Source organism: Sus scrofa, chromosome 5 (genome assembly GCF_054392235.1).
Source record: "Sus scrofa isolate SSC_HxYL_T2T_F1_AM1 chromosome 5, Sscrofa_HxYL_maternal_Yorkshire_Landrace_v2.0, whole genome shotgun sequence".
Classification (NCBI taxonomy): Eukaryota; Metazoa; Chordata; class Mammalia; order Artiodactyla; family Suidae; genus Sus; species Sus scrofa.
The window spans coordinates 48,568,756-48,591,476 of NC_139387.1; the positions used below are offsets into that span (position 1 = coordinate 48,568,756).

Consider the following 22,721-nt stretch of genomic DNA (forward strand, 5'->3'; position numbering starts at 1 on the left):
TTTGGGAATAGGACAGTTTATAAACTGACTAATTCCTAAACTATTAGTAATGCTCTAAAAAAGCCAACATGAAAACAGTTTGTTTCCACTTGAACTAGGTCCATGCTCCAGACCAAAGAGGTTACAGATTCAAGATTCACAGGCTTAAGATGTTAAAATGTCATTCTAAATTATCGCCAATACTATTTTGCCATTTATAACTTTCCATTTTAGCATAGCTCATTGATCTTGGTGCAGAGTGAATAAATACTATTCATAAATTTCCTAAGGGAAGCAAGTTTTATGTTATATCAGAGCACTGTTTAACTGGTAAACTATTTATTTACGTATCTTTATAAGCTTATTTAATTAGAACTTTCAAAATTTCTCATAGCCCTGAAAAATTAAAAAGTGTTAATTAAAATATTTATAAGATCAGGAGTTCCTGCTGTGGCACAACAGGATTGGCAGTGTCTCTACAGTGCCAGAATGCAGGTTTGATCCCTGGCCCAGCACCGTGAGTTAAAGGATCTGGTGTTGCCACAGCTTTGGCTTAATTAGCAGCTGTGGCTGGGATCTGATCCCGGGTCCAGGAACTCCATATGCTGTACAGTGGCCAAAAATGAAAAAAAAAGGAATTTTGTTTGTTTGTTTGTTTTATAAAATCACAATGAAGTAACAGGCTATAGATGTCATCCTCACAGTTGAAATTAGCCTCTTTAAACCCCTTTTCAGTGTATCCAGATGCGGTGTTTCTGATCCAGATCATCTAGATGATGTGTTTTTTTTTGTTTGTTTGTTTTTTGTCTTTTGTCTTTTTTGTTGTTGTTGTTGTTGCTATTTCTTGGGCCGCTCCCGCGGCATATGGAGGTTCCCAGGCTAGGGGTCCAATCGGAGCTGTAGTCACCCGCCTACGCCAGAGCCACAGCAACGCGGGATTCGAGCCGCGTCTGCAACCTACACCACAGCTCACGGCAACGCCGGATCGTTAACCCACTGAGCAAGGGCAGGGACCGAACCCGCGACCTCATGGTGCCTAGTCGGATTCGTTAACCACTGCGCCACGACGGGAACTCCGATGATGTTTTTTTTTTTTTTGGCCAAAACCACGGCATGTGGAAATTCCCAGGCCAGGGACTGAACCAAGCCAAATCTTCAACTGCCAGGCTACCAGGGAACTCCGCAATGGCACTTAAAAGCACATACTGTCGATTCCATCTCAGGAGAGGAGTTTGTGGTGGTACCCCAGAATTTGCATTTCCAACAAGCTCCCAGATGACAATGACACTACCAGTCTAGGGATGCACTTCAGGGACTACACCTGGAGAACCAATGGACAGAAACTTGACACTCACTGATGGCCTAAAGCTCTGGCTCAATTGCACCTGCTTAGGAAGTAACTAATATCAGGACCAGTGGGGGGGGGGGGGGGACACAACACTTAACATGTGGTGTGAGGATTTGTACTGTACATTCAGATGAGACAGTAACTTCCATCTGCTCAATGAGCAACTTAATCATTCCTTTTTTTTTTTTTTTTTTGCTTTTTAGGGCCACACTCACGGCATATGGAAGTTCCCAGATTAGGGGAAACATATTAGGCATGACTATGTTTTAATCTAAAAAAGAATAGACAATTAGAACATGAAGAAAAAGAGTTAAAGAGAAGAAACCTGAATTCACTTTTATGTCCTTCACAATCTCCACCTGTGTGTTTAAATTTCAGTGCAACAAGAAAACTATATTTGATTCCAAACCCACTTAGCCTTGGCAAATTTCAGTAATGTAAAAAGCAGAATGTTTCCCTGTCATAAAAATGCACCAACTTCTGTGCTTCCTGAGTTTTGATAGCAATGTTTAAATTATAACATCAAGTTTGGGTTCAAAGAAATACTTTTTTTTTTTTAGCTAACATTTACTTTGTGCCAGGTGCTATGGTAAGCACTTCCATGCAGCATTTTGTTAAATCCTCATTATGGGGTAATAATAATTTATCGTTATTTTACAGAAAAGAACACTCTTCTGCCAAAGGAATAATACCCATAAGGTATGGAGTAATAATTACCATTTTGCAGAAGAGAAAACTAGGTTCTAGAGGTTAAAAATCTTGCCCAGGAACCTTAGTAAAACGATAACCTTTAAGAAATTCACTTAACTCTTGCACAATAAATTAAGATATAATGGGATCTACTTTTGAATCTATTTAAAGGAAAACCAGAAAAGCAAAGTACGATTTGCAGCTAGGAAGTAATAAAGCGACAATTCAAATATTGACTCTCATTATGCACAGTAGATACTCAGAAATTACACTCAGCATTTACCACAAACTTTTAACTAAATCTGAGCTACCCAGTAGTAGCCATGGCGGTTTCTTATAAAGTTCAACGAGTGCCTCCAGGAGTTCCCATCGTGGCACAGTGGTTAACGAAGCCGACTAGGAACCATGAGGTTGTGGGTTCAATCCCTGACCTTGCTTAGTGGGTTAAGGATCCAGCGTTGCCGTGAGCTGTGCTGTAGGTCCCAGACGTGGCTCGGATCCTGTGTTGCTGTGGCTGTGGTGCAGGCCCGCACCTACAGCTCCAATTAGACCCCTAGCTTGGGAACCTCCATATGCCCCAGGAAGGGGCCCTAGAAAAGGCAAAAAGACCAAAAAACCAAAAACAAAACAACAAAAAAAAGCGCTTCCATATGACCCATGTTCTAATTGTCTATTCTTTTCTTAGACTAAAACCTAATCATGCCTAATATGTAAACTTCCCAGGCATATACCCAAGTGAAACAAATACTTATATTCACACAAAAACTTGTACATGAATGTTTACAGGGGCTTTATTCACAGCTACCAAAAGCTGAAAAATACCCAATTGCACTTCAATCAGTGAATAAATAAGCAAACTGGTAAATCCATACAGTGGCATAACCCTCAAGGAATTGAACCAGGGGCACTTGTATGTGCATTAGAAAGTAGCCAACTTACGGGAGTTCCCGTCCTAGTGCAGTGGAAATGAGTCCGACTAGGAACAATGAGGATGCAGGTTCAATTCTTGACCATGCTCAGTGGGTTAAAGATCTGACATGGCCATGAGCCGTGGTGTAGGTCACAGACGCAGCTTGGATCTGGCATTGCTGTGGCTGTAGCGTAGGCTGGCAGCTGCAGTTCTGATTTGACCCCTAGCCTGGGAACCTCCATATGCCACCAGTGTGGGCCTAAAAAAGACAAAAAAAAAAAAAAGAAAGAAAGAAAAAAGAAACCAACTTAAAAGGCTACATACATAAGGTTTCATATGATATTCTGGAAGAGGCAAGCATATACGGTCAGAAAACAGACCTGAGGTGGCAGGGGCTGGAGGAAATGGCTGATCACAAATGGGTATAATGGAATTTTCAAACGAGTTGGGACTGCTCAATTCCTCATTGTTGTGGTAGTTATATGACTATACATATTTATCAATACTCAGAACTGTTCCCTAAAGGAGGAGAATTTCACTGTATATAAATTATCCTTTAATTTTAAAAAGTGAATGATTTTTGGTACTGGTTCATTTTATCTGTTTATTGTGACTATTTAAAATCTTGAAAAATTGAAAAGTGATCTAATTAGCTTCCCACACAAAGTCCATTTGTGAACAATGAAGTTTATGATAATATATTTAAAAGGATCTTTCAAATAAATGTTTAGATAATTTAATTTTAAGGTTGTCATAGACAACAATACCTAAAATCCATGCTAACCCACTTAGTTATTCACAAAATACCCTGTCCTGAAGATTTAATGGGCGCTCACCCTGATCTTTGGCTTCCCCTGGCACAGGTTATTTCTTTACAAATTCTGTTGAATAAGGAAGTTAAGAAATTCTGCCAAACATTTAAATAGGTATTTCATAACCACTTGCTTTTTTATTATATTGACCTTAGTCTACTTTTTATTAAAAGTACCTGTATTATTTTCAATACTGTACCATTTTTAATGCAAATGACCTAAAACAAAAAAATTTTTGCCATGCAACTTGTGCTTCCTGAATTAAAATTTACTAATCTATCATTTTTCAAAAAAGGTGAAGGGGGACTAAGTTGTCTGCCCCAGTATTTTTATTTAAAGCCACCTAGTACATCATCTATCATATAACTGAAAACTTCCATGTACTAATGGCAAAGTTGGTTTAAATATTATTTACAAATAAACATATCTTGGCAGTACAATTATATCAAGTAAATGTTAGTATTTCACTTTGTTCGGATAGAACAAGGAGTAGGAAAAAACCACTGAAGTACTTCTGACTTCCAGTTATCAACTAAGGAATAAAATCCTCAGACTGATTCTCCAATGATATTTAACTGGGAGGCAATCTCTACTTTCATAGAACAAAATCTGAATCTTAACCCATTTTGCACCCTTCAGCCTTCTAATAATAATCTAATAAAATCAAACAATGTAGTATTAAAATAATTTCCTCATTGGCTTAAAAAAACACATTTTAATTTAAAAAATCAACCAAATGTGTGTGAGTTCCAATTTGTATATATGTGAGTCAGTGAGATGAGGCCTGTAAGTTCTTTGTTGTTGTTGTTATTGTTGTTGCTTTTCAGGGCCACACCAGTGGCATGTGGAAGTTCCCAGGCTAGGGGTTGAATAAGAGCTGTAGCTGCCAGCCTATGCCACAGGCACAGCAATGTGGAATCTGAGCTGCATCTGCAGTCTACACCACAGCTCACAGCAATGCTGAGCGAGGCCAGGGATCGAACCCGAATCCTCATGGTTCCTAGTCGGGTTCGTTAACCATTGAGCCACAAAGGGAACTCTGTAAGTTCTTGAATACATTCTAGGTAAATCATGTTTCTTGAATATTGTATTCCAAACTATTTTTATACAGATCTTCAGAGCAAGCATATTATCCCTGAATCTCTAATACTTACAATTTTTTTAAATTGAATATAAATGTTTCACATTAATTCTTTAGTTAAATGTTCAGTTTAAGTCCCAATCACACAGTACCATTAACGTAGACAGTACTTCCCAAACCGGGTTTCTGGATGGATGACAACACAATCCTATATTAAACTTCTCCCCATGCTGGTTTTAACTCAACTCCATTACTCTTCTTCTTTGGAAGCCCATGATGAGAAGCTGCACATCTTTCTACTGGCATGTGGCCTGCTCTGTTCCTTTGCATTCTTCCCTTTCTTCAGTATCTACCCTGAACAAGCAATTCACCCAAGGGCTGCAACTTCTCCACTACACAGAAGATTCTAACACATCTAATTCAGTACCAACCTCTCTTTTCAGCTTCATGCCCTTTTATCTGCAAACTACCTCCTTTGCTGGAGAAGGGAAGTTTGAATCCTTTATCATGAGAGATAACTAAGATTTCATTAGGCAGCAGAAGGAAGGAAAGGATCTTCTTTCAGGCTTTAAAGTGAGTAAATCTGTGGCAGAGTAGCAAACTTCGTGGGGTCTTGCAGAACTGTTGTTCCTCGCTCCTGGGTGATGTCCTCAACAGCTCCTTACTATTGAGAATGAAATCCAAACTCCATGTAAGGCCTGAAGGTACTGTCCCCTGATTACCTTTCTAGTCTCATCTCTTGCCACTTTGCTTTCAAATATGTTTGCAAACAATGTTCTCTCTATCAATCACGGGTTTTAAGAAGGAAGTCAAGAAAAATGTTTTCTTTTCATCAATTTCCACAGGAACCTAACTATTATTTTTTCCAACTTTGAAATAGCCATGCAGCTTCCAGAAAAGGCTCCTCTGAGGCTTTAAGAAAATAAAACTTAGGTTTTGCTCTTGCCAGGTCAGATAAAGGGTAAAGTACAGCCAGTTACTTGCTACTAACTTGGGAGAAAAGAGAGAAAGCTTTTATTTCTCTTTTACTGATCAGCTGCCTTACCCAGATTTCTTTTAAGTACTGTCTTTCTTTCCCCAAGATAGTCATGTGCAGCTTACTGGTGTAACAGTAGCTGCTCAGGCCTTTAGTGTTGGCCCAAATATTCCTAAAGGACAAACAGAATGTGGAAAGAAAAGACACCCTAAGTATAACCAGCACCATCTTTGCAAATCATCCTCTCCACTTATTTCTTCCCTTTTATCCCATAAATAATGACACAATTAAACATGCAGTTTCCTTTTTGATGCAATCTCAGAAGTATACTACAGGTATCATGAAAATTCCAAAGAAAGAAAGATAGAAACAATGTTAATTAATCCACATTTCAGTAGATTTTTATTATTTATTTATTTATTTTGCTATTTTAAGGCAAACCAGAGGCATATGGAGGTTCCCTGGCCAGGGGTCGGATCAGAGCTGTAGCTGCCGGCCTACACCACAGCCACAGCAACACAGGATCTGAGTGGCGTCTGTGATCTACACACCACAGCTCACGACAACGCTGATCCTTAACCTACTAAGCGAGGCCAGGGATTGAACCCATATCCTCAGGGATTCTAGTCGGGTTTGTTAACCACTGAGCCAGGAAGGGGACGCCTCAGTAAACTTTTAGATAATCTTTCTAACTTATTGTCTTTGTGGTACAAAATAAGATCAAGGATAAAAAGGGAACTCAGGAGTTCTTGTTGTGGCTCAGTGGTTAACGAATCTGACTAGGAACCATGAGGTTGAGGGTTCGATCCCTGGTCTCTCTCAGTGGGTTAAGGATCCGGCATTGCCGTGAGCTGTGGTATAGGTCGCAGACATGGCTCAGATCTGGTGTTGCTGTGGCTCTGGCATAGGCTGGTGGCTAGAGCTCCAATTAGACCCCTAGCCTGGGAACCTCCATATGCCTCAGGTGCGGCCCTAGAAAAGACAAAAAGACAAAAAAAAAGTGAACTCATTTTTTAAAAAGCCTACTTCCATCATTCCAGCCTTAGCTGATGAATTCGTACTTGATAAATAATAAATGTACTTGCTTAATGCTTTCAAATTATTATCCAAATTATTATATTATGATCTATATATTGTGACCTTTACCAATAATGCTGAAACAGATTTTCAATATTACATTAAAGATTATAAAATATCCATATAGTCTGCTAGATATAATACTTTAGTTTGAACATTCATCACTAGTAGAACTCAAGATAAATCACCTTATACTGTTCAACAGCTCACTACCTGTGGGGTATGGCAAATCTTTATCCTCTACACAGGGTAGCAAAAACAAATCTATTTAGCATCTAGGCAGATAACACAAACAGGTAAGGATACAGGTTTTAAAAGTATGAATTAGTTACTTGTGGCAAATTATAGAGTGGTTTTTTTTTTTTTTTTTTTTTTGGTCCTTTCGGGGCCGCACTCATGGCATACGGAAGTTCCCAGGCTAGGGGTCTAATCGGAGCTGTAGCCATTGGCCTACACCACAGCCACAACAACGTGGGATCCATAGCACACAGCAACACCGGATCCTTAATCCACTGAGCAAGGCCAGGGAGCAAACCTTCAATCTCATGGCTCCTAGTTGGATTTGTTTCCGCTACACCATGACAAGAACTCCGAGAGTGATTTTTTTTTTTTAACTTTTTTTTTTTTTTTTTTTTTTTGCCATTTCTTGGGCTGCTCCCTCGGCATATGGAAGTTCCCAGGCTAAGGGCCAAATCAGAGCCATTGCCGCCAGCCTGAGCCACAGCAACGCAGGATCCGAGCCGCGTCTGCAACCTACACCACAGCTCATGGCAATGCCAGATCCTTAATCCACTGAGCAAGGCCAGGGATCGAACCCGCAACCTCATGGTCCCTAGTCGGATTCGTTAACCACTGAGCCACAACGGGAACTCCCCGGACAGTGATTTTTTTAATTTAAGTTTTAAAACTCGAAAAAACCCTGTGTGGATCAAGGAAATCTTGCACAATCAGAGATCCCTTCTAAAATTGTTTTACCTACTTATTTACAATGAATTATTGAGCCCTTACATAGATAGGACTCAATATAGTGTACATGGCACACTACTAAACACTTGAGAATTTTTTTTAAGTCCTGATCATCACTTTCCTGGAATCTCATTTTTCTTTAGCCACACTATCCTTTTCTGCTCCGATGGCTTTAAGGTCTTCACATATGACTAATCTCACTATCTTCTGGATTCCCTTTGAGCATTTATCTATAACTGTAATTAAATGAATGTTCATTCAATGTCCTTGTTTAGCATTTGTGTTCCCTACTAGTCCCAAAGTTTCTGGAGAGCAGGGACCATGACTGTCCAATTAATTATTATGAGCCCTGGGCACACTGAGTCAAACACATAATACAATTTCATTAAATGGTCTCTTCTCTAAGAAGTCAAAGAGACAATAGATAAGTAAAATGGTGATTGACAAGTCTGGGGCCCTGTTACTGCTATAGGCGCATAGAGGATCAGGGAAGGCTTTTTTTTGTTTTGTTTTTTTCTTTTCACAGCTGCATCTGCAGCAAATGGAGTTTCCCAGGCTAGGGGTCAAATCAGAGCCACAGCTGCTGGCCTAGGCCACAGCCACGGCAACACCAGAGCCGCATCTGTGACCTATGCCCCAGCTTGCGGCAACGAGGGTTAAATATTTGGTTAAACATTTCATGATACAGACATTTGAAAGAACGGATCTAAGTCAGTTTACTTCCAGTTTAGCTTTTTTTTTGCTTTTTGGGGCTGCACCTACAGCACATGGAGAAGTTCCCAGGCTAGGGGTTGAATCGGAGCTGTAGCTGCCGGCTTACACCACAGCCACAGCAACATCAGATCCGAGTCACGTCTGTGACCTGATCTACACCAAAGCTCACAGCAATGCCAGATCCCCAACCCACTGAGCGAGGCCAGGGATCAAACCGGCAACCTCATAGTTCCTAGTCGGATTCATTTCCGCTGCACCATGATGGGAATTCCTCTAGTTTACCTTTTTTTTTTTTTTTGTCTTTTTGCTATTTCTTTGGGCCGCTCCCGCGGCATATGGAGGTTCCCAGGCTAGGGGTCCAATCGGAGCTGTAGCCGCCAGCCTACGCCAGAGCCACAGCAACGCGGGATCCGAGCCGCGTCTGCGACCTACACCACAGCTCACGGCAACGCCGGATCGTTAACCCACTGAGCAAGGGCAGGGACCGAACCCGCAACCTCATGGTTCCTAGTCGGATTCGTTAACCACTGCGCCACGACGGGAACTCCTAGTTTACTTTTAATGACTGCCCCCAGCTGAAAAATATTCGCTGTTCTAAAGGGAAGAAGTACATCATCAGCTGAACTTACTAAATCATAATATACATTTTTCAATCCTACCTACCAATTATGCAAAGGTTTTCTTTGAAATTCTTCTAGTAAACTTCCTTCTGCCCTGACGTTTTGAAAGGTGTTACAGTTTTTTATTTTTGAAAATTTGGTCTAAAATCAACTAAAACTATTTCCAGAATCTTTAAACAAGATAAAAAAGATCTGTATTTAAGTTTGGAGGTGTGCACAAAAATGAGGTGGGTTTTTTTTTTTAATTTTTAAAAAGGAAAAAATATACATATCAATTTTGGTGGTAAAATGACACAATAATGGAAACATTTCTAAACCATCCTCTGTCCATAGTGTACTTTCCCTCTGCTGATTTCAGTTACTTTCCCACTCAATCGTTACCGTTCCCTCAAAAAACCAGGTTGTGTTTTTCAAATATCTCTTAGGTAAGAACTTGCTAATAAACGTAAACTGATAGACACCTCTCTTCACATGAAAGGTGCGTTAATAGGGAACATTTGTGGGGTTTTGTTTAAAAGAAAAAGATAAAATGTCTTTCATCTGACAACCCATTTAAGTACTATGCCATCATATAACCCTCAAATCCCTGGGTGATACAAAAGAAGTTTATGGCCACCTATTACCCAGTATTGCCAGAATTCCACCATCTACGATAATGCTGGTAACCTCAGTCTGTTTCACTAGCCATACCTAAAATGCCATGGGCAGAAAGGAGACAAGTGAGTCTGCCAGTACACACTCCCCACTCTTCCCTCAGAATTTCTCACCCTTACCTGATACACTATATGTTTTTGACACAGAGACTGAATGAAAGTGCCAGAAATAAGTCTCTTAAGTATTAGGAATGCAAAAAAAAAAAAAAAAAAAAAATATTTTTTTAAACTCCCTAGGCAAAATGTTTCAAGTTCTAGGATCTGCTTCCTGCACTGCAATGGTTCATTTTTTTTTTTTTTTTTTTTGAACCCCCAGGAGCACGTAACCTTCCATTATAACATTATTATGGAAGACTAGTAGTATCCTAGGGAGTTTTTCACAGGGATCTTCTACCTCTCACCTAATAACCATTTTTTGATCTTCGGGTTATTCTTGAAATTAAGATAAATTATAATGCTGACAAATGTATTATGCCTACATTAAAATTATGATGACTATAGAAAGTAGGCAGCATAAATAGTAAATGCATTTTTTTTCATTTTTGAAAGTTTTATTGGAGGATAATAAAATGTTGTGATGATTTCTGCTGTACAACAAAGTGATTCAGTTATACATTACAAACTTTTTCAGATTCTTTTCCCTAAGGTAAAGTAAATACACTAAAGTAATTTGAAAAAAATCTCCTGGAATGATTTTTAAATTCTTCAAAAATTTTAATCACAGTCTCTAGATCGGCCTAGGTGATGTGAATACTACCTAACCCTATGGATTGCTTCTAAGAATATCAATTATGATAATGAAAAGTTAAGGAAATGCCATGATTACGTTTTCATTTTCCCCCCCTTTTTTGGCCACACCCATGGCATACATTATTTCCTGGGCCAGGAACTAACAGCTGCAACCTGTGGGACAGCTGTCACAACACCAGATCCTCAACCCCGCTGCGCCAGGGTGGAGACTAAACCTGTGCCTCTGCAGAGACAAGCCAGATCATTAACTCACTGTGCCACAGGGGGAACTCTTATGATTATATTTTCATCTAAAAGTAATTGTCAATAACATTGGTAAAGAAATACTTGAAAAAGAATGTCACCACCATAATAAAAGATAAAAATCTAAATAGTGTCATTTTTTTTTTAGCCTCAGATTAGAATATATGCTTTTAAATTATAAGATCCAATTCTAAAGAAACTGTCACTTCAAACACATCCAGTGGCAGGTAAAATGAAACAGGCATTAAAAAGGTAAAACAGTAATGCATGTCAAATGCCAGAAAACCACACATATCCTAGCTCCGCCACTTTGGGCAAACTATCCTAAACAAAGTATACATATAAAGATGAATATAATGCTATTTAAAAAAGGAGAAAATTAGAAGCAACCTAATAGTTTAACAAAATTATTTTTATAACTATACTCCTCTCCCAAAACAAGGCCAGTTCAGAGTACAACGAAGCCACACAATATCTGCTAATTTGAATGAGCTAATAAAGAAGCTTTACTAAGCATGTAGCTACTTTTTTGGGGTACCCACTAAAAACACATTAGACTTGAAACTGTCCAACTTAAATTATGGTATTTCCAGGCCTGCTAGAATATTATGCAGTAATATATATTCAATAGTTTGCCATAGATATGTATTAATTAGATAAATTACCATCTCAAAACAAAGTATTAAGTTTTCCATTCTTTTCTCCATTTAAATAATGACTTAAAGTTTTGGTACGTCCATAGGTCAGAGGCATCCTATTAGAAAATAATTTTTAAAACAACCTTTATTATATTTTAAATGTAAGAGTTTATGATAAAGATCACTTTATAATTTATACATTTTGCAGTTAATGGTATGTTTAAAATAGATAACTTTTGTCATTTTTGCCATAATTACTATTAACTAGACTAGGGTGGTATCTGAAAGATCTTTACTTTTTTTTTTTTTTATTACTCAAATGAATTTATCACATCTGTAGTTGTATAATGATGACAACAATCCAATTTCACAGGATTTCCATCCCATAGACCAGCACATTCCCCCACCCCCCCCAAACTGTCTCCTCCGGAGACTTTAAGTTTTTCAATGTCTGTGAATCAGCATCTGTTCTGCAAAGAAGTTCAGTCTGTCCTTTTTTCAGATTCCACATGTCAGTGAAAGCATTTGATGTTGGTGTCTCTGTGTATGGCTGACTTCACTTAGCATGATAATTTCTAGGTCCATCCATGTTGCTAAAAATACCAGTATTTCGTTCCTTTTAACAGCTGAGTACTATTCCATTGTGTATATGTACCACATCTTCTTTGTCCACTCCTCTGTCGATGGACATTTAGGTTATTTTACATGTCTTGGCTATTGTGAATAGTGCTGCAATGAACATATGAGTGCATGTGTCTTTTTCAAGGAAAGTTTTCTCCAGATAAATGCCCAAGAGTGGGATTCTTGGATCATATGGTAGTTCTATATTTAGTTTTCTAAGGTATTTCCATAATATTTTTCATAGTGGGGTAGAATAAGGATATAGACCTCTGGGTGTCCGAAAAATCAGAATAAGTGATTTTTCCACCAACAGTGTAGGAGGGTTCCCTTTTTTCCACACCCTCCCCAGCATTCGTTATTTGTTCACTTATTAATGATGGCTATTCTGATTGGTGTAAGGTAAGTTTTAAGTTTTGATTTTGACATTTTTGGTTATTATATATTAATTTGGTATGAATAGCCCATTATTTATTAAAGTCAAGTTACTGGCTAGACTAGTCTAATACATTATCTCATTTGTTTGGAGACTCTCTCTCTCTTTTTTTTTTTTTTTTTTTTGCCTTTTCTAGGGCTGCTTCCCGCTGCATATGGAGGTTCCCAGGCTAGGGGTCTAATCAGAGCTGTAGCCACCGGCCTATGCCAGACCCACAGCAACACGGGATCCGAGCCATGTCTGCAACCTACACCACAGCTCACGGCAACGCCGGATCCTTAACCCACTGAGCAAGACCAGGGATCAAACCCACAACCTCATGTTTCCTAGTTTTGGAGACTCTCTTGACTGCCCCTTTGAAAATGGGATCATATAACACAGTTTTCAGTTAACCCTATCTTCTTCTATGGGATTTTGGTCCTTACGTACCCACGATCATCTGCACATGTGAAAGACATAGTACTCATATATATATTTATAAAAATACAGTTTGTCTTTCTTTTATCCTTTCTGTTGAAATGAAGGTAGGAAATTAATAATTATTCAATAATTCAGGAGTAAATGAAGTTGTTTTAAGAGGCATCAATCACATATGGCAAGCTGAATGTCAGCATGGCAAGAACAATAGGGATAGGCAGGAAAGCAGATTTTTTTTTTTTCTTCTTTTTTCCACGTCCTCAGGATGTGGAAATTTCTGCGCCAGGGATGGAACTTGTGCCAAAGCGGTGACCTGAACCACAGCAGTGACAACACCAGATCCTTAACCTGGTAGGCCACATGGGATCTCTGGCAAAGCAGATTTTTTAAAAACCAAAACACTTATTAAAATGAACTTTTGTGTCATTCAGAAAGATTATTATTGCCCTTAACTCTGCAGCTCTACTGTTTGATCACACCCTTCAGATTCCTCAATGAATCTCAAACACTTTGAAGACATCTGGGAAAGACTTTTTTTTCACAGCTGCCCCTGTGGCATGTGGAAGTTGCTGGGCTAGAGCTGCAGCTGCTAGCCTACACCACAGCCACAGCAATGTCAGATCCAAGTCTCATCTGCAACCTACAATGCAGCTTGCAGCAATGCAAGATCCTTAACCCACTGAGTGAGGCCAGGGATTGAACCTGCATCCTCATGGACACAAGGCGGGTTCTTAACCCAGTGAACCACAATGGGAACTCCCTGGGACTCTTTTCCTGATTTCTTCCATGAGATGCTTTATCTAGCACCTTGGTTTTGCTGGGCTTTGTGCTAGCACATGGAAGAATAAAGATAATTAAGAAAATCTGGAGTTCCCATCCTGACTCACAGGAAATGACTCCGATTAGGAAACCAAGAGGTTGCAGGTTCGATCCCTGGATTCACTCAGTGGGGTAAGGATCTGGCGTTGCCGTGAGCTGTGGGGTAGGTTGCAGATGTGGCTCAGCTCCTGTGTTGCTGTGGCTGTGGTGTAGGCCAGCAGCTTTAGCTCTGATTAGACCCCTCGCCTGGGAATTTCCATATGCTGTGGGTGCAGCTGTAAATTAAAGCAAAAAGAAAAAGATAATCCATCACTTCTAACACACCCAATTTAGTCAGGGAGAGTTGAACAAGAATGGATCCAGAACCATCAGAGATGTGAGAAGGAATTGTTTAATTTTCTTTGTTGGAATAGGGCTCTTTCAAGAAGTAGAGACACAGGAACTGGGTGAGAAGGTTAATGTTCTAATCCTATGACGTGTTATCTTTCCTTATCTTCCAACTGTTGAAATGGTAAGACACAAAAAAGAAACTTTAATTTTTTCTTTAGCCTTAGTTCAGCTGAAGAATATAGGTGTAAGTATGGGTTCTGTGCTGAGCCAGAAGCTGGGGACTTAAAATGAATAAAATAGTTCTTAGCCTCAGGAACTCAGACTAGTTGGGGAGACAGACAAGATATCAGCTAATTGCAAAATATATGGATAATAGATAAAATCACAGAGTGCTTCAGGAGCTCAACGAGCAGTGTAGCTGGGAAGAATGGAAGACGGGTAGTTGAGTAGTATCTTAAAGAAGCCCAATTAACACTGAAAATTTTTCTATTATTAAAAAACAATAGCAACATCGTATCGCCATTTCTTGCCTCAGCATTGACATTGCTTCAGTATTTATTACTGAAATATATAGAACTAATTTCCTGCCTGAATATGTTTTAGACATTTTTCATAAATATTAAATTAATATTAATTTTTCCAAGTTATACTATGAATTTAGAAGAAACGTGGTTAATTTCAGCTTTCACCTCACAGCATGGGCTTAATCACCTGTTAATAAGCAAAAATTAATTTTACGTGTTAGAAAGTGCTAGAATTTAAGCATGATACATGAAGAAAAATTAGGAGCCATTTTAAAACATGATTGTTTTCCTTTTGCTGTTTTTTTTTTAAAAAACAAAGATATATTTTATCATACTAAGAATTTGTGGCATTCATTTTTGAAATTGTAAAAAATATAGGAGTTCCCTGGTGGCTCAGTGGGTTAAGGACCTAGCTTTGTCACTGCTGTGGCTCTGGTTACAGCTGTGGTGTGGGTTCAATTGCTGGCCCAGAAACTTCTACATGCTGCTGGTGTGGCCATATGTATATATAAAACTCATCTATAAGTCTAAATCAGCTAAACATGTAATGATATATTTTAATACAGTTCCTAAATCAAAAGTGGGAGTCAAGTCTGCTTCCTCCACAGCTAATGATGTAACATCTAGCCAGCTATCCAAGCTGGAAACTTCAGAGCTGTCCCTGACACTTTCCACTCCTTCATCCCATACACACATCTAGTTAATCACCAAGTCCTAACAATTCTACTCCTCTATATTTTTCTTTTAGTTATCTCCTCTACATTTTTGTGTCACTGTCTTAAGAATCTCATCAACTCTCTCCTGGACCATTAGTTCCATATCAAAATGCCAGAGCTCCTGCCCTTCACTACTCTAGCCCTTCCTCTACAGTGCTGTTAAAATCCTCTTTCCAAAATGTATAAAGCACTGTTTGCCAGCATGAAAATCCAAGAGCTTTCTCCACTGCCAACAGGATAAAATCCCACCAAAACATGATTATACTAACATAATTTGGGGCCATTTTTTTCTTACAAATCTTAACAATTCCACTCCTATACCAAATCCCAATACTCTAGTTATACCAACTTTCTCATCTTCCAAATATGGTTCGTTTGTTTTTTAACAATTTTCAAGCCTTGGTGTACACTGTTCCCTTCAGAGGAAATGCCCTTCCTTCTTCAGCTGGCAGATCCCTTTCTTCACCCTTAAGATGCAGTGCAGAGTGGGCTCCAAAGTGACCTCTTCCAACTTTTCTGGCCTGGGCATGAGTACTTACTTCCTCTCTGTAAAATCACGGCACTTTGGACATACCTGTGCTGGACACAGTCTTAGGATCTTACATTATACATTTTAGTTACTCATGTAAGCTTACTGAGAGTAAGCAGTGCTGGACACAAAGAAAAATACTTAAGTGTTTATTAAATGAATGCCTGGGTAGCCATTTAATAAAGATAAACCTATCTAACTTTATCAAAAGGAGATTCCATCGATCTGTTCTCCACTAGCGATTTTATGCAAATATCATGCCCTTCCCCCTTTCTGCCAACGTTCACAAACAATAGAATACCTTTTGTGAAATTTTATTACATCCATGGGTAATCAAGCGAGATAGTTCTGGATAGCTGAAGATACAAGAAAAGCTGAGAGCCATTACATATGCTTTCTTTTTGTCCTCTTGTCACCTCCACCTCATCGAAATAACTCAATTTTTACTTAGGTTAAAATGTATATGGGAGTTCCTGTCTAGGCTCAGTGGAAACGCATCTGACTAGCATCGGGGAGGATGCAGGTTAGATCCCTGGCCTTGCTCAGTGGGTTAAGGATCCAGCGTTGCCATGTCTGTAGGTCACAGACACAGCTCAGATCTGGCGTTGCTGTGGCTGTGGTAAGCCAGCTCCTATTCAACCTCTAGCCTGAGAAACTCCGTATGCTATGGGTGCATTCCTAAAAAGACAAAAACAATTTTTTCAATAAAGCTATTTTTCTTTCAGTCCCCCCCGCCCCCCTGCCAATGTATATGTTCTCTGGGAGGCAAAGAGCTAGACCCTGGAAAAGCCTTCTTCAAAGCAACCACACATTTTAGGCAGTCAAACCATTGAATTGGCTGGTGGCTAGTTTATCTGGTACGGAGCTGATTTTTCTGAGAGAGGAAACTACTATTCCAATGATTTTCTATGACAAAAAAGTAGTAACAAACTGTAAAAGGGAATGAGAGTGCTAATCTGAAAAGAGGAGTCTCAAATACTATAGCACCAACAGATACTTAAAGGTTGAAGTTAAATATGCCACTCCTTGAGCCATCCAAGCGGTCATGACCTTGAGTTTAGAATGTACTCATTAGAATTAGTCTAGAAGCTATTAATGGTGACAGAAGTGATTCAATGTCTATAATAATTAGCAGAAAAATAAATCAAGAAAGAATTATATTATGGATCATTTTATAGCAATAATTTTATGCCTATTCCATTTTCTTTCTTTTTTTTTCGGTCTTTTTAGGGCTGTGCCCATGGCATATGCAGATTCCCAGGCTAGATTATGAGAGCTGCAGCTGCCAGCCCAAGTCACAGCCACAGAAACATCTGATCTGAGCCGCTTCTGTGACCTACACCACAGCTCACGGCAACACCAGATCCTTAACCCACTGAGGGGGGCCAGGGATTGAATCCATGTCCTCATGAATACTAGTCAGGTTCGTTTCCACTGAGCAACAACGGGAACTCCAAATATTTTAAAGAATGAAAATTAGCTTTACAAAAAATGCTAAACTAGGTCTCAACCCTGAGATCAGCTTACTCTTTAAAGAGCTATACCTTTTTCTAATAAACAGAGTATACCTTTAGTGTTACTTTACCTTGGCAAAAAGATGATGACAACAACATACACACACACACAGAACAACAGAACAAACAATCCTTGATTCCTGTGCACTTCTTTGCAGTTTCAACAAATTTTAACATCTGAGAATTAAAGCAGATTGAATTTATAACACAGCTGTTAATGTATTACTGCCATAATGTAACATAAACACCAAAACATAAAAATCATGGCCGATTTTTATGGCTGATAATCCTGAAGTTTCCTTTCCAGAATTATAGTGAAGCCAACAAATGAGCAGACTGGTTTTCTCTGCTCTTCTTTTCAATTTAAGTGTTGTACTACTTCACTAGAGGACGAACAAGGAAAATGCTCTCCCATTTGTCAAGTCAACTTGGGTACTCCCCTTTATGCATAAGGGGATGAATCTTAACTCTGCCTTAGCATCAATAATTGTAGACCGTAAAAGGACTTCCATCATATAATCCAATCCCCTTCTATCACCTTTTCCAAGATCTGACTCAAATTCATTGCTCCCTGCTTAAACCCTCAAACTCTGGTATCTCCTATATAAGAATTTCGCATCTCTTTCACAAAAGCTATTTGCCTTGTATACCTTCCCCTAACATCTAATTTAATTTTTTTAAAACAATCATTCCAAAGAAAATCTGTTTTCCTAACAGAACATGGGGGTTGAAGTCATCTAATTCTTCATACACTACTAATGAGAAAAAAAATAGCTCTTGCATAGACCATTCTACTTTTTAAAAGTGTAGCTATTAGGAAATCTATCCTTAAGTTTTTATTACACAATCCGTAACACTAATACATACTAGTTTATAATGGTTACTATTACCATACTTAGGACAGGTTTATCTTCCATACCAGATTATAATTTACTTTTTTGAGTTATTTTTATATTTTACATAATTATAAAATTATACAGCCATTGTTAATCATTTAAAATCTGTTAAAAATTACAAAGATGACAAAAGTGATTATAACTAGTGTTTGGTGTAATTCCCTCTAGTATTTTTCCATTATTATATAAAATGTAACTTGGGGAGTTGCCATCATGGCTCAGTGGTTAATGAATCAGAGTAGGAACCATGAGGTTGTGGGTTCGATCCCTGGCCTTGCTCAGTGGGTTAAGGATCTGGCGTGGCTGTGAGCTGTGGTGTGGGTTGCAGACTCGGCTCAGATCCCACATTGCTGTGGCTCTGGTGTAGGTCGGTGGCTACAGCTCCGATTGGACCCCTAGCCTGGGAACCTCCACATGCTGCGGGAGCGACCCAAGAAATGGCAAAAGACAAAAAAAAAAAAAAAAAAAAAGTAACTTGGTATAGGATACACACACATTTACATTTCATGGTAAGCATCCTCATATATTTTTTTGAAAACATGTTTTTAATATTGGCATAACATCCAATCTCATGAACAGATCATAATTCATTTAGCCATTTTCTTATTGTTGAATATGACACTGTTTTCCCATTTTTTCCCATTCCGACTGTAGCACCTGATGTGATGAGATAAATCATTCACCAGATCATTCAATAATGTACTACTGGTAGTTTTCTAAAATTGGGACTGTGGGATCAAAAGGACATGAACACTTTTAGCTCTATTGATACACATAGCAGGAGTGTTCTCTTTGCTTGCTTTAATTATTTCCCTTTCAAAGAGTTCCTGTTTCAAAGGACATTCTGAGTAGATAGTTAAGTGACTTTGTGTTCCATGGTCACATCTGGTGGGACCAAGGGTAAGTGCTGACCAAAGCTTAGCCCATCAGAGTCTAGCTTCCCGATAACAATAATTGGAATTTGTGTGTGTCTGTTGGGCACTAATACTAGGAAGTGCTGTAACTGAGATTTGGGGTAGCCACGTCTTTTTGCCATCCATACAGAGATGCATAAGAGGATGATCTGAAGAAGGAATGTAACTGTCCTGGTTCCAGGCTCCTGTGACACTTTTTTGTTGTTTCTATACATCCTTCCTTTCTCTTAAATTATAGTGGGAGTCTTCTATTCCTTGCAACAAAGGGTTCTCTAGTTAATATATATCACTACATTGTTTCCCAAGAAGTTACATCAATTTACACTGTCATCAGAAGTTGCATTGTTATCTGAAGTATATAAGGGTTCCAATCCAAAATACAACCATTCAGGAAATTTTTGTCAATGTAATAAAAAATATTTACTTCGCATACATCTTCGACTGCCAGCTATATAAAATGTTTTTTTCACGTGCTCTAGGCATTTGTGTTTCTTCTTTTTTGAAATATCTGTTTATGTTCCTGAATAACCACTAACTACCTCAGGGCTTCTTAAAGACAATAGTCATTAATTCTCTCCCTTCATCTCTTTGGAATCTTGTTTCTATACCCCCCCTCCTACTGCAACATTTAAGTTTCCTATGTTTTTCTGCCTAGGTTTAATGCAATGGTTTTCTAATTATAATTAAGTATAAAAGCTAAGAACACAGCATTGAAGCAGAATAGATCAGGGATTAATCCCAGTTCATCATTTAATTACTAGTGAACTTGAAAATATATATACTATGTATCTAATAGCAACAGTTTTATTTTTTAATGAGGATAACTTGTTAATTATCTCAAATGCTTGTTAAAAATTAAAGGAGATGATGGATATACTTTGCATTGTCTGCCATTTAGAAAACACTGAAAGTTGGTATTGCACTTATAGTAGTTGTACTACACATGCATTTAAACTTGCTTAAATTGAACTATATATGCTTCAAAGACATACAAACAGCTGTGCAAGGGAGCGTACAAACACAAGTACAGTAGTTTAAGTCATTTAGGTGACAATGCTCATGTGTCCTGTTGCAGGAATAAGACCAGGAGACCGTGAACCTGCTACTCCCTCATAGTGCATGCAGCATGACCTCTAAATGCAAAAGGAATTACTGCCATTTAGTGCCCAAGCAAAGAAGCGGCAATCTATCCAAACCCTATAAAACACATACATGCTGGACTGGACTTAATGGGAGAGCTCATCTCCAAAGCTATGCCTTCCTAAGGGATTTCTCAAGGACTCTTTGACCCAATGCAAGTTCTACTATTAAGTAATAGTGCTGACTTCAGAATCGAAAAATCAAGAATAAGATATGACTTAATTATTGTGGTGGTAATGACAGAAGAAGAAAAATTCTTCCTACTGTGGATGAAGATGAAAAAAAGAGCATTCAGGCTGCTTTGGATATTGTTCTCTCCAATGTTTCCATCATTTTTTACTTCCATTATCTTTTTAGATGGCAAAATTGAAGGTCTATTCCCCAAATGTTTAAAACTATTCAAAGGTTCCTCATTCTTTACAGGATACAGTAAAAACTTCTATGGAAGCCATGGTCTCCATTCTCAAACCCTGCCCTACCTTAGTTCAAATTCTACCAGCACTTCCCAGGCCCATCATGCATCCCTGCCTTTGTTGCCCCAGACTAGCATTCCCAGCCCACCTCACCTGTACAGTTGATCACCTGTTCCTCTGTCTCCTGCACACCTCCTTCGCAATGTCATCAATCATACCGATTTCAACTGACTGGTTAACAAACTGTCAGCTGAGTACCATGTGAGCACAGAGCACATCTAATCATGTTTCTTTATCCAGAATCTGTCAAGGGCAGATGGATAGGCAAAAAGTGTTCTTTTAGAAGTGATGAATATATTTGTGGAATAGATTGTGGTGATGATTTTGCAAGTGTATACTTATCTCCAAAGCTCATCAAGTTATATACATTAAATACGTGCAGTTTTCTGTATGTCAATTATGCCTCAATAAGTGTTTTTTTTTTTAAAGCATTTGTTGAGGCGTTCCCATTGTGGCTCAGCAGTAACAAACCTAACTGGTATCCATGAGGATGGGGATTCGATCCCTGGCCTCACCCAGTGTGTTAAGGATCCAGCATTGCAGTGAGCTATGGTATAGGTTGTAGACATGGCTCAGATCCCCTGTTGCTGTGGCTGTGGTGTAAGCTGGTAGCTGCAGCTCCAATTAGACGCCTAGCCTGGGAACTTCCATATGCTTTGGGTGCAGCCCTAAAGAGACAAAAAGAAAAGAAAGAAAAATAAAAAAGCATTTATTGAATAAATGAATGTGAGGGGTAAGAGAGTAAATGGAAGAGATCAAAGAAAAATTTATCCTATCAACAGAAGGCCAATAGTAATCCCAGGCTTTCATTGCAAGTAGCAGCAAATTATTTTAACATTCATGGGATTATTACTGAAGCCTTTTTAAAGAATACAACTATCACCATCATCTCTAACATTAAGAGATTCTTAAAAATTAACTCCTTTATTATCCATAATAAACCCAGAAGTTCTAATAAATGAGAGACAGGTTTAAGAGAGATTAAGTAACTTGCCTAGAGACCTCTAGGTAGCCTGTATGTGAGATGGGACTATTAGCTCTGCTTGTGCTACTGAAGTGGGCATGACTTCCAATGCTAGCTCATTAATTCTGACTTTGGAAAAGAGCATATAATCAGTATTAGGTCCTGAAAGAAAAGACAACACAACAAGAAGTGTGGTTTTGCAAAGCACTAATTGAACACGTAATGATCCTGCTAATAGGCTTTCCTCAATTTCCATATGAATATAAGGGGGATAACAACACATCTCTAACTCTACCAGATCAGGCTGGTGGATTATCATTTGTGGTTCAGCTTATATGAGACCTTCTTAGATTTCCTGATCACTCAATCTAAAATTTGTTGTGCTAAAATCCCTACTTAACACATTATATTTTGTCCTTACATACTTGTCACTATTTGAAATCACACTGATTCACTTATTTGTGTATTATCTGTCTCCCCCTCTATCATGTAAGTTCACTAAAGACCCTGGCCATTGTATTCGATGCTCTGTCCTCCGTACCTGCAATATTGCCCAGCACAGAGTAAATGTTCAACAAACATTTGATAATGTATACAAGGTTACGCTGATGAAAGTGTCATAGTCAAAGGAGGAATGTCTCAGTAGACAACAGGGTGGTTCTCAGCAAGGTGAAGCAGGTGGATGGAGTGAGCAGAGCAGAGGAAAGGGAGGCCAGAGAAGCAAACACAGGTTGTGTGCCTCCAGCAATGCCTGCAAAACAAATGCATTAACTCGCAAAGAATATACTTGCCCGGTGACAGGTGTGCCCTAGAATGGAGTGTATGTATCCTTCAGGCTGTCCTTTCTCAGTGCTCCCCCTCCCTCCTTGCTCTGGGCTTCATAATCACCAAGCAACATTCTGATTCTGATTTTGATTTTACTTCTATAGACACAGCTATAAAGGCAAGAACCTGCAAACTAAAAAAACATAAAC

General features: G+C 38.8%; 1 protein-coding gene across 8 annotated transcripts in view; it reads right to left on the reverse strand.

Moving 5' to 3' along the window:
- FGD4 (FYVE, RhoGEF and PH domain containing 4) overlaps nt 1-22,721 on the reverse strand; it is a 200,761-nt gene that overhangs the window by 89,301 nt on the left and 88,739 nt on the right. The gene's annotated exons all lie outside the window — the stretch shown is intronic.